This window comes from Episyrphus balteatus, chromosome 4 (assembly GCF_945859705.1).
Source record: "Episyrphus balteatus chromosome 4, idEpiBalt1.1, whole genome shotgun sequence".
Classification (NCBI taxonomy): domain Eukaryota; kingdom Metazoa; phylum Arthropoda; class Insecta; order Diptera; family Syrphidae; genus Episyrphus; species Episyrphus balteatus.
In genome coordinates this window covers 14,584,655-14,607,784 of record NC_079137.1, presented here as the reverse complement: position 1 = coordinate 14,607,784, position 23,130 = coordinate 14,584,655, and the positions used below count along the sequence as shown (strand labels likewise).

Genomic DNA, 23,130 nt, shown 5'->3' with positions numbered 1-23,130 from the left:
GTTATTGTAACCATCGTATTGTAGAAGTAATCTAACTCCGAAACTCTCCATGTACTAGTCAAAAGTGAGAAAAAAGCTAGTTTTTTGCTAGTAGGCCGAGAAAATTTTGGGAGTAGAGGTATGTATAACCAAAATATAAGTTCGCAGTTTTGCTGCCATACTCGTGTTAATGTCGATTTCAAAGGTCTGAAAACTCTAATTTTGGGCTTTATACGGTTTTTGGGGGGTTAAATAACGTAAGTTTTCCAGTTAACGTGAATGGGCTAAATTTATACTATTTGAAATTATAAATATACAAGCTGATGCTCTATTATTTTTTCTAAATCTGGACACCTCAATCTCGGCTATGGGGTTAATAGAACTCACGATATAAGCTTTTTTAACTAACCATATCAGGCTTTTCAATTCAAATAAACAAACAAAAATCAAAACAAAAAAGCCTCTAAAACATAATCGTATAAACGGCTTATATCTTGAGTTCTATTGGTCACATAATCAAGATTGGGGTGTCTAGATTTAGGAAAAATGATAGAGCATCAGCTTGTATATTTATAATTTCAAATAGTATAAATTTAGCCCATTCACGTTAACTGGAAAACTTACGTTATTTAACCCCCCAAAAACCGTATAAAGCCCAAAATTAGAGTTTTCAGACCTTTGAAATCGACATTAACACGAGTATAGCAGCAAAACTGCGAACTTATATTTTGGTTATACCTCTACTCCCAAAATTTTCTCGGCCTACTAGCAAAAAACTAGCTTTTTTCTCACTTTTGACTAGTACATGGAGAGTTTCGGAGTTAGATTACTTCTACAATACGATGGTTACAATAACGATTGTGGGCTCATTTTATAGGTAATTATAAGTACTATAATTCATTCTTGAAGAATTATCCAAACAAATCAAAAGTTCGTCAGATATATGAAAAAATGTCATTTTGTCCCAACCTTGCGATACAAAGCCGCACTTTGACCAACTATAAAATTTTATTTAATCAACGCACGGAATTGTTTTGTATATCATTGTTTAGATAATTTTATTGTTAATAAGTCCTACCTTTGTCATTTTCTGTTAAAATGAATAACAATGGAGCTATTCAATAAAAACGATACCAATCTCTTTTCCAAGATGGCGGCTGTTCCCAACCTCCAATTTTCCCAACAAATTGACTTTTATGATAAGGACAACCACCCGAACACATTAGATGAAAAAAATTTTGTCCCGCGAAAAATGCGATTTCATGCCCATATTTTGACTAATTTCCCTGAGCTATTATTATTTTGTCTATAAATATCAAGACAAACATAGAAGACAGTTAGTCATTTGAATAAATTCATGTGAACCATCAACAGTGCATTTCAATTTTGTTCGTCTATCTTCCAGACATTATTTCTCCAATAAGAGTTCTCGTGCTTTTGTAAATATTAGTAAGAAGGATTTCTATTGAATTAAAAACCAATTTGTATCTACAATATTGATGTATGTATGATTCATTAAAAAAATAGTAAAAAAAAAAAAAACAAATTGAGTTCTAGAAATTATACCATTCAGATTGATTATGGTAGAAAATAAAAATAATATAAAAATCGTATAGTTGAAAAAAAAAAAAAAAAAAATTACCTACCGGATATTGTACAGATTATTTTAGATTTTGGAGACGATAAAATATTTACCTTTTTAGCTCCATTCATTCTTTTTGTAGATATTTTTCCTTCGTTTGGGATTCCCCTGTTCGATTTTACTTTCTAGAAGCTTGAAAGAAAGTTCTTTTAGTAAATGGAGGTTGATCTTTATCACTTAAATTCCTACCTATACTATAGTTAGAACTCATTGATAGAATTCGAAATAATAACATTCTTATCAACTTTTAATTTGAAGTATTAAGATAATCAAGAAGTGGTATGAGCTCTTGATGTGAAAACAAAACATGGCAATCCAGCATCGTCATAACGCTATTAATTTGTTTCGTAAACTTTGAAAAGGTTACTTACCAATTTTGTAACAACAAGCATAATCACTAAGAATTCGTGATAACCAAATGATAAAAGTTACATAGGAGATTGGTTTCATTTAAACCCTTTTTCTTAAAAAAAATCAATATTATTAAAGCGAAAAAATAAAAACTAGCGAAACGAAGGTCAAAATTAGTCCAAAACCTTATAATTTTACATTGAAGATGCTATAAATTCCTGACACTTTTAACAGAATAAAAATTTTGGTAAATTGAAAACTTAAATGGCACCCAACGGAAGATTAAATAGAAAAAAATTTATAAGTAGTAAGAAACCATAGCAGAGTTGATTCATGTCTTTATTTTAAGAATTTTATTCAAAGCTACACAAACTTGTTGTATGTGTCTATGAATAGATATTAAAAAACCACTGTGACCCTTAATAATTAATACCTCTTAAAAAGCATAATAGTAATTATATTTATTGTAAAAACGTGTACCTACATTGATACTTACAAAATAAACTGTTGGAAAATCACAATAGTAATTGAATTAACTATAGGTACCTAATTCTACCTAACCACAACAATGAAATGTCACTCGTAATCAATTAAACAGCTGAAACAACATTACCATATAGCAGAGGTATATTCATACATTAATAAACAAGTACACATAATTGCTAAAGCAATTTGACTATTTAACCCCAGCTAACTAAAAATAAATTGACTGTGGCTTTGAAACTTCTTGAGAAAGAAAAAAAAAAACATTCCTATGTTCTGAATGTATATCTTGGAAACTTGTAGGTACACTATAATTCGACCTGACTCTGAACAGAAACTAAAATTGAAAGGAAACAAATGCCTACTAAAAAAAAAAGCTTCTGAACAGTCTGACACTTTTGTATTGTCCTAGTTTTTTCGTTTTCCAAAAACCCCATCATCATCAAATCGACTGTCATCTGTCAATGAATATGAAATCAATGGCCACCTTGTTCGACACTCCTGTTCATTAATTATTATTATCCATCCGCCACTGAAACCCCCTATTAGCATACATTTTTCATTTTTTTAAGGTTTATACTTGTCATGTCACAAATATACAAATGTATGGGGACACACGATACATACACAGAAATACAATATCGTGCAACCCACCCACCCTCTGGGAAACGTAAAAAAAATATAAGAAAAAAAAAACGAAACGAAAGACACTAACAAAATCAATGCAAAAAAAAAAAGAAATAAAAAAGCCGGCAGCTCCGAAACCACTTCAATTTGTTGGCTTTTCTTGCTATATCAAGTACAGTGGGAGATACTTCTTATAAATCGGAAACAAAAATCGATGAAAGAACAAAATGTAACGAAAAACAAATTTTCATGTAAATTTTTGTTTTAAGGAAAATTGCAAACATTGTTATATGATAGACATTAAAAAACATTATTTATAACGAATTTCAGGCAAATTTATTCAACGGGCCCTAGTTCGACGTAGAGATGGATGCAGAGACAGACACACACCTGCATTCTGCATGTATTTATACAAAAAAAAAAAATACTATAGGGTAAGTTTAGGATTCGTAAAAAAAAATTGAAATCGAGGAGGTATGACATTACGATGATTGAAAATGCCAAAAAGTAGGTCTCGCAATTCTGTCTGTCTGTCTCTTTTGGTTCCAAATTGGTAGTTAAGGGATTTAGATAGTTCCTTAGAGGAGAATTTGAAATTATGATCAATTAACGGTACTTTTTTTTTTAAATCAATACGTATTTTCAAAACAGGTAACTGAATAAATATTTTCTAAGAATGGTAAGGGTACCTATGTATGTAATTTTTTTTTTAATTTTATATATACAAAAAATTATTTTTTGTAACGGGTCCTACAATTTAAAAAAAAAAATCCAGTTCAAAAATATATTTGTGAATATAAGAGCTATCTCTTTATAAATTTTAAAGAATATTGGTTGATGTAGGGGATGAGCGGATAGGGCAAATTTTTGTTAGATGAAAATTTATTTTTGTTATTTGATTTTTTGGAGAAAAACTAAAAATGCAGTTTAATTGAAATTGCTTTTTCAAAATCGTTTGCTATAACTTGAAAATTTTATATCAAATGTATCGTTCTAAGTGAGATATATAAAAAAAAAACAAACAAAACCAACTGTCAGAGGTCCATAATAATCATGGTATAAAAAGAGAAGGTATGATCATTAGAAAAAACTCAGTATCGAGAACTGTCAAAACTTATGGCTACTTAAGGTTTTGACAGCCCAGCCCATTGAAATTCTTGTTGTAAACAAATTTGTCTTGGAAATTGTTGTTGCTTTTGACTTTGCCAAATGCCAAACGTCAAAACCTTATTACCCCATTTTGTAAGATGGCGGCTCTAATGATCATACCTTGTCTTTTTATACCATGCATAATAATCATCTGCACCAAATTTAAAGAAAATTCGTCAGACGCACAGGTACACAGATCTACGGACGGAATTAAGAGACCCACTTTTTTGGACTTCTCCATCATCGTAATGTTGGTTTTGATTAAAACCTGAAACAAAATTGTTGACACGAAACAAAGCCCCAATATAGAAAGTAAAAATGACATGGAGCGATGGAGCTTTAAAATTAATTTCTACGTAACGAAAGTAGCGGACATCAAAAAATAATACAATTTTCATTATCTTCTGTTAACTTATTTTAACGAAAATTTTAACAACTTAGCATTAAACAAATCAACATTAAACGAACTTCAATTTCTGAGATTAATATTTTTTATCCCGCCAAAAAGTGCTCGCAAAAGTAAGGGACAGATTACAAATAATTTATTAGATTAACAAATAATTTAAATAGATGTTAGGTACTTAGGTACGAGATGGTTTTTTTGTTCTTAAACTTTTATAAAACCAAGAATTTTCAGGAAAGCCAGTGCTACTTTAACTAAACGAAAAATTCGTGTTCTTTGTTTCCTATACCTAATACCTACCTTTACTAAAAAATTAAAATAAATAGTATGAAACTTAGTTTTCAATTGATTCTCATGCTTTGTGTCACAAAATTTAGTAGAAAATGCAGCGCTGTCCATAATAGGGTCGCAAGGGTTTCATCGTTTATATTAACAATAATATAATTGTTCAACGAATTCTCTTATGTTGCATGAAAAATTGAAAATGAAAATAACTACATTTCTATAATACCTATCTATAATAACCAATAAAGGAATTAAAAATTGCAAAGTAATATTTCAAACCCAAGAAGAAGAAGATCTCCCATTAGCATTTCGCATAATTGTTTTACAAAGATACATAATACCTGACTACAAACCCTAACAATGACTAATCTAGTCCCACTGTAAACACACCATGCTGGAGAATAAAATAAAATATTTGGTTGGGTGGACAAGGGCGGAGGTGAAGGGTGAAGTCGTTCAATAATAAAAGCTTTCATTCTCCTCTCTACATCTTCACATATTATTCTATTACACTCTCAGATCTCAGCTGGTAAGAAGCTTAAATAATAAATAATGGATTTCGTGCCCCAATGCGATGACAAGCGCAACGCAACGGTGTGTACGGGGGCTAGCCTGCCTTAGGGCAGATTAGGGGTGTTTTTTCCTGTGGTTTTATACATATTCTTCGCTGCGTCTCACCAACGAATCTTTATTAGAAAGAAATACAATTTCAAAAGTATCACCAACAACGAATATAAATGTTTAACAAAATATAGAAAAACACGTTGCTTTTCCATTATAAATACAAAAAAAAAAGAAAAAAAAAGTATCTTTAACTTTTGTGTTTGTGTATAGTCTTTTATAGCAGCTAAGCTACGACTTTTTTTTATTTTTTTGTTTGTTTGTGTATCTTTTCAGTTTGCGTTTGCGTTCTCCCAATATTCGCCGCATGTGCTTTGCTGCCTTATTTCTATTCGATTCTATGCCATTCCACCAAAATTCGTACCGCTAGGGTAATTCAGACAATTCATTCGACAGCACTTCAGTTATTATCGTGCACTAGAGTTGAAAGTATCTTTCTTAAAGCGTCAGAATCCTCGTATCGCATCGTACGCAACAGATACAAGATACAAAATTTTAATAATAAAAAAAAAATAATAAAAAAGTACCTTACTCTTTATACTTTTTTTGTTTAGGTTTTTTTTTGTTTAAATTCAGTTTTATATCTTTTGGTTGTTTATTGTTAAACAGAAGAAAAAAAAAAGTTGATTGATCTTTTATTTTTTTTTTTTTCAAAAATAGGATCCCCCTCCTTGTCCGGAAGTGTGTTCTTCTTCTCGCCTTGAGATTGATTTTTTATATAAATATTTTCTAGTGATTTTCAAAAGAATATTCAATTAAAATCTGTCATGCTGTAGTCCTTAAAGATTATCCTTTCAAAGGATTACTTTTGTCAACACAAAAAAAAAAATAAAAACAAAACACCGTGTGTGTCGTCGCGTGATTTGAAAAAAAAGTAGATATCCTCAGAAATATTATGAAAAAAAGATTCTACCCAACAACAATAAGTTGTAGTGAGAAAATATCGTCATCGTCATTGTCATTGTCGTCCTTTAGAAAACCTTTGTATCTATCGATTGTTGGAACGATCATAAAACAAATTTCTCTTTGCTTCAAACTACAGTGAAAAGTTTGATATTTTTCTTCTTCATAGAAAAATGCTTTTAAGTTTAAAAATAAATAAAAATTGAAGTGCTCTTGGAAACGTAGTTTAAGTGGAATATTTTTTATTAAATAAAGAAAAATAAGGAAAAGTATCTTTTTAAAAGTGACAACCCCCAAGTGAACCCAAAAAATTTATATTGGATTAGCCGCTGCGTTCTTTTAAAAGAAACAATAACACAAAAAATATATAAATTAAAAATCATACATCGTACACATTACATAACATAAATTACACATCATTGTTGTTGTTTTTGTTATAAACGCTCTAAACAAATCCAGCTGATTCACCGGTAAGTGTGAAAAAAAGTTCTTTCTTTTTTTTTTAGACTGAAATGTATTTATCTATCTCAATATTCTATGCCGATAAAGAGAGAAATTAATACAAGAACGAATAAAACGAAAAATGTATCTAGGGTGTAAAAAAAAATATTGAAATATGGTTGGGGGAATGTCCTTGGACACTGTGTGTGTTGCACTGTGTAAATAACATGTAGACACTGCGTCTTGTTTCTTAAAGAAAGAAGATGTGCCTTTAAAGATAGAAAGATAGATTGTTTTTTTTTTTTCTTATAAGAAATTTTAATGAGCTTATTGATCTATTAGATACTTTTGAATACCAAGTAGGTTATTATAGATTTTTTTTTTTGAAAAAGGGTGGTTGTATCGGTTTAAAAATGTGGTGTATAATGTACAGTCCAGTCACGTGTCATTTGAATTTGAAATTGATGACAGCTGCTGTCAAGGGTTGTATATCGATTTGTGTTATACCAAAGAATTTTTTTTAGGGGTGATCCCAGTTTTTAAGTTGTTTTTCTTTAAAAAAAATGAACTCAAGTTCCAATATGGAGTTGAATTTTTTAGTCTAATAAGAATTTTTTTGTGTGGTCAAGTTTGACATTCAGAAGTGGGAAATGTTCTTTTTGAGAATTTTGTCAATTTTGTATGATTTGGCCATATTTTGAAGAAATTTGATGTTTTGAATAGAAACTTTTTGAATGTGTCAGGGAACTTATATTAATTATTTGGCACCATTTTAAATGCGAACATAGCTAAGATTAGAAAATGATATAAACTGTCATTGCAAGGTCATAGCAATTACAGTTTATATCTTTTTGTTCTTATAAGAACTTAGACATCTAAGCAGACTAGAGATTTCATGGTTGTTTTGATGCCAAAAACTGCAAATGGTTAGTTTAAATGAAATCCTTAGTCAGTCAATAGAGTTCAATAAATTAGTCCGTAGAGGTAGAGTCTCCTGAAAGCTTATTATCCTTGAATCCACCTTGTTTGTTTCACAAAATCAAGAAAAGAGATATAGTTATAGATAGGTATTGTATATTTTACAGAGTCCTCAATTTTGTTTTGCTGAAATTCTTTCCCAATCTTTGTGTCTTTGAAAATTTTCTTAGAACTTAGAAAAATAATATCAGAAACCTACAAATACCATAATTTAGTCAAATAACCTTTTGAACACAAATTAATAATTTGACGAAGAACTGCAAACAAAAATTGTCAAAGTAAAGTACCTACTTAAAACGGAGAAGCAACACCACATTTTTAAAAAATATATCGACCTAAAATAAAACTATAACAAGAGAGTTATTCTTTTCATAAGTTTGTTAGGAAATACATAAGCAAGAACAAAAACTGAGTCGAATTTGTCGTTCAATTAAAAATATAAATGTTTAAAAGTTTTCAGTTCAGAACTTCTCCTTGGTTTCAACTTTAACCAGATCTTTTAGGTTAGGCTTAGTGTTTTGCAACTGTTCCCGAAGTGTGATATGCTAACTTATTGGCAACATTACTTAAACAATAGTATATAAGGATTTTCAGCTGTCAAATAAAATACAATTTGTGAAAAAGTGCTTTCATTAAATGTTATTTCAATTGCTTTATTACTTTCTGTTAACTGCAGCTCACTGCCCAGTTTTTTTTGTAAGTTAAAAGTCTCAAGAAAACTAGTCTTCGAAGGGAGGAGAAAATATGAAAGATATGCTTACTAAGTAAAATAGTTTATAAATTCTTACATGCATGGCAGTTGTAGCAGTGGCTTAGAAATTTTTTTTTTTAATTTCTGACCGATTCCTACAATACTTGATACACTTACGCGTACAGACTCTAAAGTCGTATTGACGTATTTTATATATTTTTCTTATTTTATTTTTGAAGTTGTTTTTATTCGTTCAAAAGGCTTATGCCTTTGATTAACCAACTAGCTTTAACATAATTTTACTCATAAAAAGTAAAGATTTAGGCCCATTTGCTGAAACGAGTCTTAAATATTTATGTGAAACATAAACCCTTAAGTTATACATAGCGGTTTGCACGAACTTCAAATTGTGTCATAAATTCCTCTAAGTTTAACATAACTTAGGGGGAAGAAATAGTAGAACTTAGGGATTTTATGATCAACTTAAAGTATTTAATTGACCAAAAAAGAAAGAACGCGGCTTAAAAAATTGATGTATGTGATAGAAAAGGAAATAAATTATCAATTTAATATAAATTCACTCACATTTATTAGCATTAACCATCTTCAGATGGTGAAATTTACAACACACATTTTTTAAACACTGTTTACTTTTTGTTTTTATATATCTCAAATTATTTTTTGACAAACAAAAATATTTGCAAAACAAATTCTGTCAAATGAATAATTTTTTTTTATTAAATTAAACACACTTTTATTGCCACTTTCACTATTTAAAACTTTTTTCTGCAATAAAAATTGCCAAAATAAGAAATTTGTTGAATTATTCCCGGTTAATTTCTCAAAAACAATTCAAATACACTGACGTTTGAGTCGTTTGACATTTTAATTTGAAGCTCTCAGCGATTTCTCGCATGAAAGTATATCGTTGCTAGGTTTAACATAAATATTTTTTAGAAACTTAGAATAAACTAAGTAAAACATTAGAGCTATGTTCGACCTATCTAGGATTAGAATTTATGACTAGTATGAGCAAATGGGCCTTAGTTTTACAATTTACAAGTTTAAGGGCCATTTGCTCATACGATATTTAAGTATTTAAGTATAACATAAAGCCCTATGTTCCACATATCGGCTTGCACGAAATTCAAACTTCGTCCTAAATCTCACTAAGTTTAACATAACTTAGGGGGAAGAAATAGTAGAACATAAGCTGTTATGTTCTACCTAAGCAATTTTATTGTATGAAAAAATCAAGAATGTCGCTTAGAAAATTGATGTCGGTAGTACAAAGGACATGAATTTATCAATTTAATAAAAATAAACTTACATTCATTAACTTAAACCATCCACGGATGGTACAATTCATACCACAGATTTTTGTATGAGGTTCTCTATTTTGCTGTCATTTTTGATTAATTTTGATACACCAGCACATTTACACACACACACACGAATAATTTTTGTTTAACATATTAACACTTATTTTTGGCTCAAATATACTTTTTTACACTTTTCTTCAGCAAGATAAAGACAAAAACTTGAAAATTTAACCATATTATTGTATTTTAATTGCTAAATTGCTCGAAATCAATTTTAATTATTTGTCGTTTCTATTGATTTTACTTTTGAATTTGAAGTTCTCAGCGATTTATATCATGAAAGTAAATCATTGCTAGGTTGAACATAAAATATTTTTTAGCAACTTAGAATAAACTAAGTAAAACATAAGAGTTATGTTTGACCTAGCTAAGATTAGAATTTATGATTTGTATGAGCAAATGGGCCTAAATCATAGATTTTTATTTAAAAATAAAATATTGTAATTTTTTGATATACCACCACAAATGTCGATAGCGTATAGATTCAACAAGTAGATGATTCCCATATTGTTCAATAACACCTATTCTGGTTAGGAACTACCTACTGTTTTCCTTTAATGAATAATAATTCTGTTCTTTAACTAATTTCCTAACTTAAACCGTTGATCTGTGAGTGTTTTCAGAAAACGTTTCAACTTATTTTTACATGAACAAAAATGTTATTAAAAACTTTCGAAATAATTATTTACTATTTACTCTTACTACGATTGCAATTACGTTTTTTGTTTAAACGTTCTTTAAGAACGAAAGCTTCTCAAAGATTGGCAATATGACTTTTGTAGAAGTTGGAATCTGTCAGAATATCTCATCAAAGAGTAGAACAATAGATTTTACATTGTTTTGGATATTAGAATTCCGGGATAAGCCTTTAAAATGATAGAAGATAGCTTCTTAAACATAAATATTATTTAAGTTTATTGAACATCTATGTAGATAAAATAGCAAGTTGTTTTATTCCCCTCGCACAGAAATGCTCATCAGTTTACGTTTGAGTCAGATTTCGGATGTATCTACTGTTAGTTATAGAGATTCCTTGTCTCATTGTACTACACGATTATGAAATACGTTTTCCAGCTCAGCTATTTTTCCACACAAAAAAATGAGTATTAGTACATATCTTCTTTTTAAACTTATTTTCTGTTCTTAAAATATTATAAACAAAAATTAGCATTTTGCAATTGACATTCCAAATATACAAAATTTCTAGATTCAAGCTTATGTAGGTTAATCTTCTATTCAAACTAAAACTAAGGAACACATTTAATGATTATACCTAAACTTAAGTCACACAAAACACATTAGATCTAGTTAATGAATACCACTGTTTGGCAGAGTATACGAACATTGAACGAAACTGAATTTTATATTTGTTTTGAAATTCTAACAAAAAAAAACTACTAATCTATGAACAATAATTTTGTTGAAAAATTGAGCTGAACGGTTGGGTGAATTTTTTTAATCTTTCTTTAGATAATAATTACACAAATAATGAAAGGTCCGGGTAGTATGAATCAAGTATGGGTCAACTGAATCATCACTTTGTAATCTTAACCACAAACTTCTTTGAAACTGTGCATTGTCTGAGAAAGCTGCATAGCCACCTACCTACTTACGACTTGAAAAAAAATTTACACAGCTTTTTTTTTTAACAGAACACAAAAGTGACCAGTTTTCTATAAATAGCTTAAATTTCTTGTTTCCTACAAAATACTTGAATCGCATTAAAGTTAAACAAAAAAATATTACAAACCGTAATTAACAAAAATTCAAATGTTACAATCCCGAATATAAAAAAATCCAAAATACATCCCCAATTTTACAAACATTCTAAAGGACCAACAATCATATTTTATTCAACCCTTAAATAAGAATTTAATTTATTCATGAATTCATTATCAAGTGGACACAGAGTCTGTATGTATTAGAGTTGTGTTAAATTTATCCCAAAGGCGATAATTGGGGTAAAGCAAATGAGTTTTAAGAAGTCTTCATAAGGAAAAGTAATAAAAGCCACCACTCTATGTGAAATGAAACTCCATCTGTATAAACAAACATAAATTCGCCTTGCATTTATACCCAGCAACACAGAACGACCGCATATCATCTACTTAAAAGAAAGACCCTTCATCTATATCCTGCAATTATGTTTTTTTTTTTTTTTTTGACACTGTGCAGTGCGCATCATCAAATAAATTGTATTTTCATAACATTTTCGTGGGTGTTATCAAAAGTACTTTGAAAATATTTATCCTTCTTAAAATAATAATTTCTTACGCTTAGCCTGGAATTTTGACAGTTTAATGTTTCGAATAGCAGTCCTCAATTAGATTATAGTGACATTCAATACTGGATGTAAAGATAGATTCATATTTCAGTAGTTTAATAGATGATGCTACTCGCGATGCCGAAAATCCAGGGGTGGATTAAAAAAACAATCTCGAGTGTAAGGAAAAAACATAGAGAATAATTAAAAATTTTTATTTGGGATTTTCAATAAGACTAGTTTTACATAGAAGCAATGTTAAACAGTAGTTTTTAAGTCAATAAAACTGTCTTCAATATGAGCTATTGGCTGTGTTTGTAGGCTCAATATTTTCTGAAGTATTGCTTCCCAAAAGTTGTCAATTTTTTTTTCGATTTTGCTTCGGGAAAAAACCTGCCTAGCCTATAAAAGACATCATATTATCAAATTAAAAGAAATAAAGTTGTTTTTAAACCAGTTTTTATTAAAAATTATAATTCACACTTAGGTTTGACAAAAACAAAAATTAAACAGAATATCAAGGGAGGACTACCTGATTAAGAAAAGTTTCCAAGCTCATCATCTCCAACTTTTAAATAGCTAATAGTATTTTGTGTTTTCGGGCCCCTAATTTTCCTAAAGGCCATAACCTTTAGAAATCCGGCAAAGTTTCAAAATGTATGTTACATCGACGTGAATACCCGCTTTCCGACTTCAATTGACTTTTGGCTTGTCTCACTTTAATACACAAAAAAACAAAAACGATTTAGGACATGGTTGCTTCTCTGCTGGTTTCTTCTTCTACTGCATCTTTAAATCAACCGCCTTTTTTCCAATTTAATTAATGTACATAACAGTGCATGCTGTGCACTTTAGAATTTTATTATTGAGATTGAGAGGCATCCAAAGACCCATGTAAGTGTAAACCCTCGCTGGTCAAAAAAAAAAATGGGGTGGATATTTCATACAAATTCCATTTCAACACCATAAAATATCTACATACAATGTGATGGGTTTTATAAGAATTTAAGAGATACGATATACAATCGGTTTCGTATGGTTTTTGAGTTTTTTTTTTTTTTTTGGCAGCCAAAGTATTAGATAGACAAATCAATTCGCCCACAACCAGAAGTTGAATTTCGAATCTTGGCCACATTAAACGTAACAAAGTTTTTTTTTAGTTGCTTTGTCCATTAATTTTGTTTTGTTTTTCATCAGGAATAGTTTTGAAGATGCCGGCCATCATCTGTCAGCTGTACGTCCGTCCGTTCGTTCGTTCGTACTTCAATCTTTCGTATTCGTCTGCTGGACGAGAGTGTTCTGCTTACGTTTGCTTTTAATGTTTTCTTGAGCAGCAGAGCAGCGTGAGAAATTAATTTTAGTCAGCGACCACGGACGTTGGCGGGGATGGCGCTGCATGGCACGTTGCGGCAATGTCCGTCGGCAGCGGCGGTGGCGTGTGTGAGATGCTTTACCTTTTGAGAGCAGACAGATAGCACACGTTAGTTAGAATTTTTATAGAAAAAAAAAACTAATTCCTAGAAGAAATAAAAATAAAACAAAAACTTACCGCATGGTGTGTGGTATGGATATTTTCAATTAGAAAACAAAAACACCTGTTTGATGATTACTATATTTTTAATTTGTAGAAAAAAAAAGCATCAACATGAATTTGTTTTTAAAATTGTGTTTAAATTTAGGTTTTTAAACGAAAACAATTGATTTATTTTATTAAAAGCACTAAAAATGGAAGACCTAGTTGTGTAAATTAGTCTTCACGAAGTTCAATGTCGGATGATTCAATGCTTTTAAGAATTGTATCTAACACATGCAAATTCAAGGAAAAATCTACTTACTTGATGATTTGCTTTAACTCAGCTTGATGCATGGCTGAAGTAAAAAATTGTTCCTACCGCGAAAAGTTCTGTGTTAATTTCTATAGCTTTACCAAAAGATTGATCAATTTTCCCATTTCATTTTGCATCAATTTCTATCAGCGACAACAAACCAAAATAGTACATTGAAATGATTTCTTTCTTGCATCTGCAGAAAACCTTAAAAATGCAGACAAATTGTCTGTAATTTCCAGAACATATCTTTAAGTACTAATTTAAAGCTGTGATTTTTACTCAATTGAAATCGTTTGCCAATTCGAAGAGACTTGAAACATTTTGATTTCTATGGTCTTGAAATTGTTTAAAATAAAATTGGTATAGTTATTAATTTTTTATAATTGGCTTATTCAACGCTAACCTTAACCTTTGTAAGCACGAAATCATTTCACCATTTTCATCAGCGTATAATACAAAGGAGAAACATTCATATGAAATCGTGAGAATCAACAAGAACGAATATTTCTGTATAAAACACTAAATAAAATAATATTTTCAGTTTTTAAAAGTACTGAGCAGAAATAGTACCTACTCAAGGATCTTGAGGTTTGTCTAACATTTAACGAAAATATATTGCTTATAATCTCAAAGAAAAAAAAAGAAAAATTCACTAGAATACCACAAATCATATTGAGCCGCGTAAAGAAAAAATAACAACTGCATTAAACAGATAGAAAAAGCTATAACTTTTGTTTGTAGTTAGAGTGGCAATTATTGTTGTTAGAAATCTCGGTTTTTCAAGTCGAATCAACTTACTTTTATTTCTCTCTAGAAGTATGGTTTGCTAAATTTATATCAACTAAGCAGAACTCACACTAGCTTACTAGGTCTAAGATCAAAAATCCCTTTTTAATAAATTTTGATATCTGTATCTTCCCATTCAAAGCTTGAAAATTATCAATATTAGTGATCAGAAAATTATAAAATTACCTACTTAAAGATAGTTAAAGTTCCATTAGAACTAATTTCTTCAAATGGAATTATTTGTTATTTGGAGGTCAAAAATGTGTCGTTTCTCAATGATATTCTTTACCTATCTATCAAATTTTGATTCTAGAAAAACTTATACATAATTCATTCTTCACTCACAAATTCATACAGAAACTGTAAACAATCAGATTAACCACCCACTCTGAAGCCATATTTCAAAAATTAATTTTATGATTAGTTCTTCCACGCTCTTGTACAATTGCCAGAAATACATAATTTTTGTATTATATTTCATATCTAGTCAAATTCTGTCTCAAAGTGAAGAAAAAAAAAATTAAAACATTCAGTCTATGTCAAAAATGACACCTGTCAGAAATTTTTGAAATATTATAATTAAAAAAACAACAACACCAGCACGTACTAAAAATACAAAAAAAAACCTAAAACTATCAAAAAATTTTGTCGTTTTTTGAATGTTTTCTTTTAATTTTTTCATTCATTATAATCTTCAATTCTCCCAACAAAAAAAGTGGGAAAAACATTCTCAAATTTCGGAAATGTTATCGGGTGACACAGTGGCACACTACCTACTGTTATGCTTATAGCGCAATGGGGCTGCGGCTGCGGCACCGATGGCGTTAGTGTAGTTGTTGGTTCCTGTCATTAGGGTAGGGTTTCATTGCTTCGTTTACTTATCAAACTTTGTTAGAGTTTTAGTGGTGTATTTTTTTTTTTTTTTGTTAATTTTATTATACCCCATTTTCGTATCTTCTTCATTAGCATAGGTACACACATATATTTTTATATTTTCCCCCAAAAAATGTTTGCAGTTTGTTGTATTCGTTGGTGTGGTAAAAAAAATAAATAAATTATACAGCAAACAAAAAACATAAACCAGCTAAAAAGGCATTCGAAGAAGACTCTGAGAATAATAACAAAAAAGAAGAAAAAAAATCTTAACGACAAGAAAAGATTAATGCTTTTATAGGAAGTTATTTTACTGCAGATACTTTGTATTTTTATCCAAATCGAATGTATCCATGTGTTTGCAAATGTTTTTTTTTTTTCTTTTTTTTTCAAATAAATTTTCGACTTTTAACAGAGAGCTTTATTTTTTTGTTTTTGTTTCCTTTTTTTTACTTTATTTCTGTTTCGTATTCGCTTAACCTTGAAGAATATCATATATTAGAAGAACCAACCTCCAGGCGATTTCTGGGCATAAGTGCGTTATTTTTTTGTTTGATTCTTTTTCTCTGACATTTGGCACCAGAGTTAAGTAACTATAATTTTTTTGTTTTTGTTTTTTTGTTAATGCTCACTCAGTCATGTCAAAAATGCTCTTACTGCTTAGCTTTTTTTTTTTGCTAAGTTGATAAGAAGAATGGACCGGTTGTGGTTGTTGAGTTGAGTGTTAACATTAATCGTGAGTTTTTTTTTTTTAGATTTTTATATCTTCTATGTTTAGAATTTGGCATTCTTGTTTCGTTAACCTTTTTTTGGTCAAGATTTGAAGATATGTAAATTATAAGAAAATATTAAACGGTATTTGATTTGAAGAACAAGATAATATTAAGGTAGGCAGGTACCTCGAATAAATAAACAATATTTTTGGTTAATTTTTGTCAGACCTTTTTTTAAAGTTATTTAGGTAACTGGCATTTGGCCAACATTCTGTGGAAACCTTTTAACTAGGAATTTTAGATTATTATGAACAACTATGGAGAATAGGGGCCTGTTCACAGCGAACTACATCAGGCGAACTATGTGAGGCTCAATTGGACTCAACTAGGTACTAATTTTTGATGTCTCAAATGAGGTTCAAGTAGTAAGTTCTAAAACATGGTTCAGGGAAATCACAATTGACTGATGGCCATTTCCATTTCAGTCCATTAACAAAAACATTTGTTAAAATACCTACTATCTAGCAATAAATCAGTACCTACCCTACCTACTTACATCGTAAAAATGAAGTTGGAACGGAAAATTTCCTCCAAAGCCGGCTCGGCAAAATATGTAAATAAATTGTTATTCCATTTAAGTCCTACTAAATCATGAGAATCAAAAAGAATGAATATTTTTTTTCAAACGAGAAAAAAAATTTAAAACAAATTTTTCTTCAATTTTTGCAAAATGTTTCTGTAGAAATTTGTTTTAAAAAATTTACTTATAATAAGTGTTCTTTTATGAGTTTAACTTCTTTCAAAACTTTAATTTCTATTTATGCTTTCAAAAATTCACTTTAATTGATTTCGTTCTCAAATTAAATTCTTCTATCCACACAAAATTATCGCATCAAATTAAATTTATTCAAAAAAATAAACAATTTCTAACGAAAAATTCACGTGCGACTAATTTGACAACCTAAGGGTACCCTCTTATTAATGATTATAATTTCGTAACACATTAAGTTGATAAATTATACTAACAAAAAAAAAAGAGGAAACAACTTCACATACGAAGCAGAAAACCCAGTTTCTCTTCCAAAATTGACAAAGTATAATTTTTTATATCAAATCGCACGAAAAGAATACATAAATAACGCTCTTAGATACATTTCCGCCAAATCAACAACCCAAAACAGAGTTACGCCTGTTTTACCTTGGATGTCCTCCAAAAGCTTCAAAAAATAATAATCAGTGCCAACATAATAAATTACTTTTTTGTTGTGGAGTTTGATTAATTTTGTTTTACCAAAAAAAAAAAAAATACAACAAAAATAAAAACAAAATGTTTTACTTCTTCCCACTGAATTTTTTTGTTTGTATTTTGTTAAACAAAAGAAATACTAAAATTTATGTTTTTAATAATTTTATTGTATTTTTTAGGGGGTTATCAAAAAAGGGTTAACTCTATACTAACACTTTTTATCATTTTATTTTTTTTTAACAACATTGGATTTTAATAAGTTGTCAAGATCCAAATTTTGATAAATCGACCTCCTACTCTCCTACACTGGCCAGGCCACATCTATTGTTCAACTTAAAATTTTTCTATTGTCATTGTTGTGGTGTTTTTAATTTTCGTGGTAATTCATTCCCACGTCACGAGAAAAAACTCTATAAAGTTTCGGGTCGTAATTTTTTTTTTATTCAAAAAATTAACAAACAAAAAAACGACCACCGGAAGTTTGGGAAAGTCTCGAAACAAAAACAATAACAAAACGAAAAAATAAAAAAAAAAGACAAAGGTGGTTAAGAAGATGAAGGTGTGATTGTAAAGCGGGGGGTCTTAGTATACCTTAGAGGCAAACACCTAATAGAAACGTGTTATTATAGTGAGAAAATTAGATGCACCAATAAATTAAAAGTAGACTCTAGATCTCATTAATTAAAATTAAAATTTAAATATTTTTTTTTGTTTGATTTTTTCGGACAGAAAGGGCCTTGTGGTAGTAGTGTTTCGTGTCTTACAGATTTGTTTGGTGGCTGTTATAGGCTGTTTAACCAGCATTTATAATAATAAAATGCTGGAAGCAGACATCTGTTTGTAGTTAAGTTTATGGTTAGTGCGAGATCTTATTCCAAAACAGATGTTGTTTTTTGATTTTGTTTTAAAAGCTTATGGTTATACTTTTGATTATTTTGATTGAGGTCTTAATAGAATTTTAATTGGATTCCTACAATATTTGTAGAGAACTAAAAAAAATGACAGCCTATTCATTATTTTGCTCGTTCTACGTAGGTATTTATTTAATTTTACTTTAGAAAAACCTTCAGGTTTAGAAGATTATGCTAATGAACAAAATTCTTGATTATTAAAATTTTTAATGATTGCTAGTTAAACTTATGAAAGGTTGGAGTTTGTTTTTTTTGTATACAAAAAAAAAAATATATTTTGTTTATTGAAAACAAATTTAGGCGCCAATTTGGATAAGCCGATAAATCCATAAATTATTATTACCATTTAAGTAAAAAATGATACCTACCTACCTTTTATAGATTTATATTTGTTTGCAAAAAAGAATTATACTTTTTTTTTTAAGATAAATGTTTAACCTACTTCAAATTTTTTAATAATTTTTTTAATAAAATCAAAATACTCAATAACTTTTATATTATACGTGATTATTATTACTGAACCAATATATTTGTATAAAATAAAATGAGACTAAAAAGATTTTTGCACCAGATTTAAAGAAATTTGCGTGCGTTAATGGTTGAAAACTCTTCTTTGATTGTAATCCTTTCAAAAAAGTAGTGAACTCGTTTATTTTTTGCAGCAGTAAAACCAAATTTCAGACGGTATCAATAATATAATATTTGCCCTAATGAGACCTTCAAAAAATCCTCTTAAAGTTTATCGACCGAACGATGCGTATTATCAAAGTCAACCAATGTGGTTATTTGAAAAAACCCCATTAGCAATAAAAACACATAATCTGTGCAATAAAAAATGAAAATTAAACCTAAATAACAAATTCATATGCATTTTATATTCAAATTAAAACTTCTAAAAAAAAAACTGTATTTTATAACTCTTTAATAAAAAAAAAATACGCTATTAAAATTTGGAAACTAATTAAATCACCAAATAAGCATGAAATTATGGATGTAGTATAATATGTTTAAATCTTAATGCATCAGCTGTTCTTTAACGTGTTGTTGATAATTTTTCATGTTTTTATTTTTTGTATTTTTAATAAATAAATGATTAATGATTACGGCCTTCGTTAGTTTTGTTAAAAAAAAATTGGTATTCTAATTTCCGTGTTGTATTTTAATTTTTTTATTTTTTCTATTAGAACAAAACGTTTTGTTTTGATGATGTTGCTTATGAATTAAAATAAAATGATTAATTACTTTTGAATATACATAACTTTTAAGTTTTGTAGTTGTTTTTAGCAACTTTCTCTTCTTCTGTTGTTAAAAAAAACAACTTCAAAATATTTGCGGACTTCTTTCAAAAAATCTTTGATCCCCAGTTTATATTTTATAAATTCTCCATATAATAGTCTTATTATGTTTTTATTATTCTTGCTTCACATTCATGTGTTTCTTTTTCTCTTTTTCATCTCAATTTTTTTATGTTTGCACACAGGAATAATCTCAATTCAGTTCTTTTTTATTATTTGGTTTGGAGGACGTTAAAAAAAATACATAATATAAAATCACGAAATGGCCATTCCAATCTCAAGTAGTAAAAAATATAATCTGAAGATGACAAAAAAGTGGGTACCTAACTTATATTTTTTTTTGGAAAGGATTGCGATAAAATTTGAGTGCTGTGCACATTTTTGGCATTTTTTGTTGTTTTTGATCAAAGATAAAATGCTTGTTAGTTTTTTTTTTTTCTTTTCTTTTTTTGGAGTGACAAACATTTTTAACTTAAAAGTTGACTTTTGTTATATCTAAGCAGGAAACTTGTAGGAGGTGGGTGTTGATTTAAAAAAAAAAAGAAATACAAACACGTTTTTAGTTTATCGATGTGCTTATTTTTGGCAAATTGAATGGAAATAAATGTGGCAAAAATGTTAAAATTTTAATTTGGTGCATACTTTTTTTGATATTAAACAAAGCTGATCATCATTTTATGGTAAGCAATGCAATAGTTTGGATGGAAATGCACATAGCGTCTTTATTTTAGCTTCGTAATGCATTTGCTAGGAGAATATGGAGTGTTAAATAGCTTTAAATGGTCTTTTAAAATTATTAATCCAGATATACAAAACAAAAAAAAACAATTATTACTAAAAGCAGAAGTTTCGTAGCCGAATTTTTCAAAAAAAAAAAAATACACACCTAAAAACAAGCGGATTCCACATTTAATTAAGCGGATTTCTGCATGATTTTTTGCAAAGATGACCTCCGTCTTGAATTAAGCGGACCAATATTCTTAATTTCTTGAATGCGCAAAATCAAAAGAAATCAACTTAATTTACGCGGAAAAACATCTTATTTTTATATGGAAACAACAAATTTTTTTGTCTGTTCTTAAGATGAATATTTACAATATAATGAAATGAAGTTCACCTTAAAATTAACAGAATTTAAGCATCAAAATGCCAAAAATCAAATTCCAAAATTGAAATAAACAGTCTGGAGGAATTTAAAGCCAAAATGTCAATCTTGGATAACCAATTTAAATTTTGAAAAATATTACCAGCAGACTTCACTCTATGCTCATCAATTTCTTTTTCATGTCATTTTTTTTTAAATCATAGTTAATTTATTTTACCTTAATGTGCTTTTGAATGGAAAGAGCTGTTAAACACATTTTCAACTAATATTTGCACGATTTTTTACCACCCACTTTGCGTTTTTCTTGACTAGTCAAATTATAACTTATTACGATTCTTCTTAAAACTATAGTAAAAAAGTTTCTTCCTACGATTGCGTCCATATGCAAACCTTAAAGCAACTCTATAATTATCATAATAACAATCTTTTCTTTAAAAAACTAGCTATAATTTGCCCTCCCATAAAATCTAGTAATTTCTGCAGTTCTAACAAAAACAAAGCAAAAAAAAAGTGAAAATCTGATATAAATCCGCGCAGCATGTCTGTCTCAATTAGCTTATACACGCAACATTTTAGCTGAAATATTTGTATTCCAATTGTTTATGAATATTTTAATGTGATATATATTTTAATGATAGGTAGGTAGGAATATACATACGTCCAAATGGACTTCCGTTTTTTTGTGTGTAGGTACATATATTGCCAAAACAAGCCCAGAAAGCTAAATCATGTTAAATGTATATAAAAAACTACAGAAAAAAAACGCGTGAATGCATAGAAAAAAAAAAGATTCTATTTTGGATATAATGTTGGGTAAAATGGCAAAAGCACCACATTAAACGCACACTAATAGCTAAATAAACATCAATTAAGTCTCTCAACTGCGCCGCTTTTAATCATCTTTCGACAAAAAAAAAAAAATATCTACTAGGTATATAACCTTCAGAATCCAAAAATTTTACGTGTGGCGAATATACAATAACAACAAAAATGTATAGATACAAATCCTATTGTTTTGCCTGTTTCTGTCATTCCAAAGTGACACGGCTAACAGTTTCAAACTGTGATTATTATTTGCTTCTAATCAAGGCTGTCAATAGTTGTTGCCATATAGCCAAAGCCATTGCTGTGTGCGATCGCGACGACAGTATAACTGACGAAGACGCCGCCGCCACCGACGCCACAATTGCTACCATGTTAATCAAACATTGACAGTTCAAATATATTTGTAACAAGAGATTCGGATAATTGCACACTGATACCCACTACTTTATGGTAGTGGACTACGACAACGACTATGCTATAGACGGTTTGGTTTCATTTCAGTTAGAGAATCGAACGCATTTTCAAACTTCATCCATGCATGATGCCAAATACCGAACTTAATTGTGGCGCCCTCTTAGAGAGCTGTCATTTTAACTGTCATTCAGTTAGTGGCAAAACAATAGATGGTGCTGCTTCATTAACAACACAATATAGATTGAGTTATGGAACTGCGTTTAGCCAAAGGGGTCATACATTTTTTTTAAGTTCTTCTATTTCATTAGTTTTAGATATATGTATGTAAATAAGTTTTGTGAGTCAGTTATTGAAATTCCCCCTACTGGACAAGTTAAGAAACAATAATTATTGTTTTTTTCCTTACTACACACGAACGAGGAAAGAATACATAAGTTGGCACGTTCACGACGTGTTTAACATGGAAAATTGCAAATTGATATTTTTTTTCTTCTTATCCGTCTAATCAAATTTGCTGAGGGTGGTTGTATAATGTGTATAAATGTATCTATAAGAATTCAATATTATATTCATATATGCGGTGTATTGTTGTAGGTACCTACTACTTAAAGAGGGAACTAAATGTGTATAGTATAAATGCAAAATAAAAAAGTAGGTTAAGAGGAGTTTTTCTAACCGAACATGGAGAACTTCCGGAGATTGTGCAATTGATGGTGCATTTACCTTTAAGACACTAATGACTTTGCCTTTTATTTTAAGATTTTTTTTTTTTTAAATGCTTAACACATCCATAATATGTTAGTGTCTTGTTTCAGTCTTTGAAAAGCATTTTAGAATTGATTTCCAGATGGTATTCGGTGAATATCCTTTTTTTAAAGTGGTTTACAATTCTTTGAAAATTCTTCACACATAATAAAATAAACTATGAAGATTCT

The 23,130-nt window shown here is 29.4% G+C and overlaps 1 long non-coding RNA gene across 2 annotated transcripts in view; it reads left to right on the top strand.

The window, feature by feature from the left end:
• The first annotated feature begins 5,942 nt into the window (after positions 1-5,942).
• LOC129917812 (uncharacterized) overlaps positions 5,943-23,130 on the top strand; it is a 62,397-nt gene continuing 45,209 nt past the window's right edge. The window contains exons 1-2 of one of the 2 annotated variants that reach the window (XR_008772862.1): positions 5,943-6,063; positions 6,201-6,913. This is a non-coding gene — a long non-coding RNA (uncharacterized LOC129917812). Of the gene's footprint in view, positions 6,914-23,130 lie in introns of both variants that reach the window. The other variant, XR_008772861.1, reaches the window with a different exon arrangement.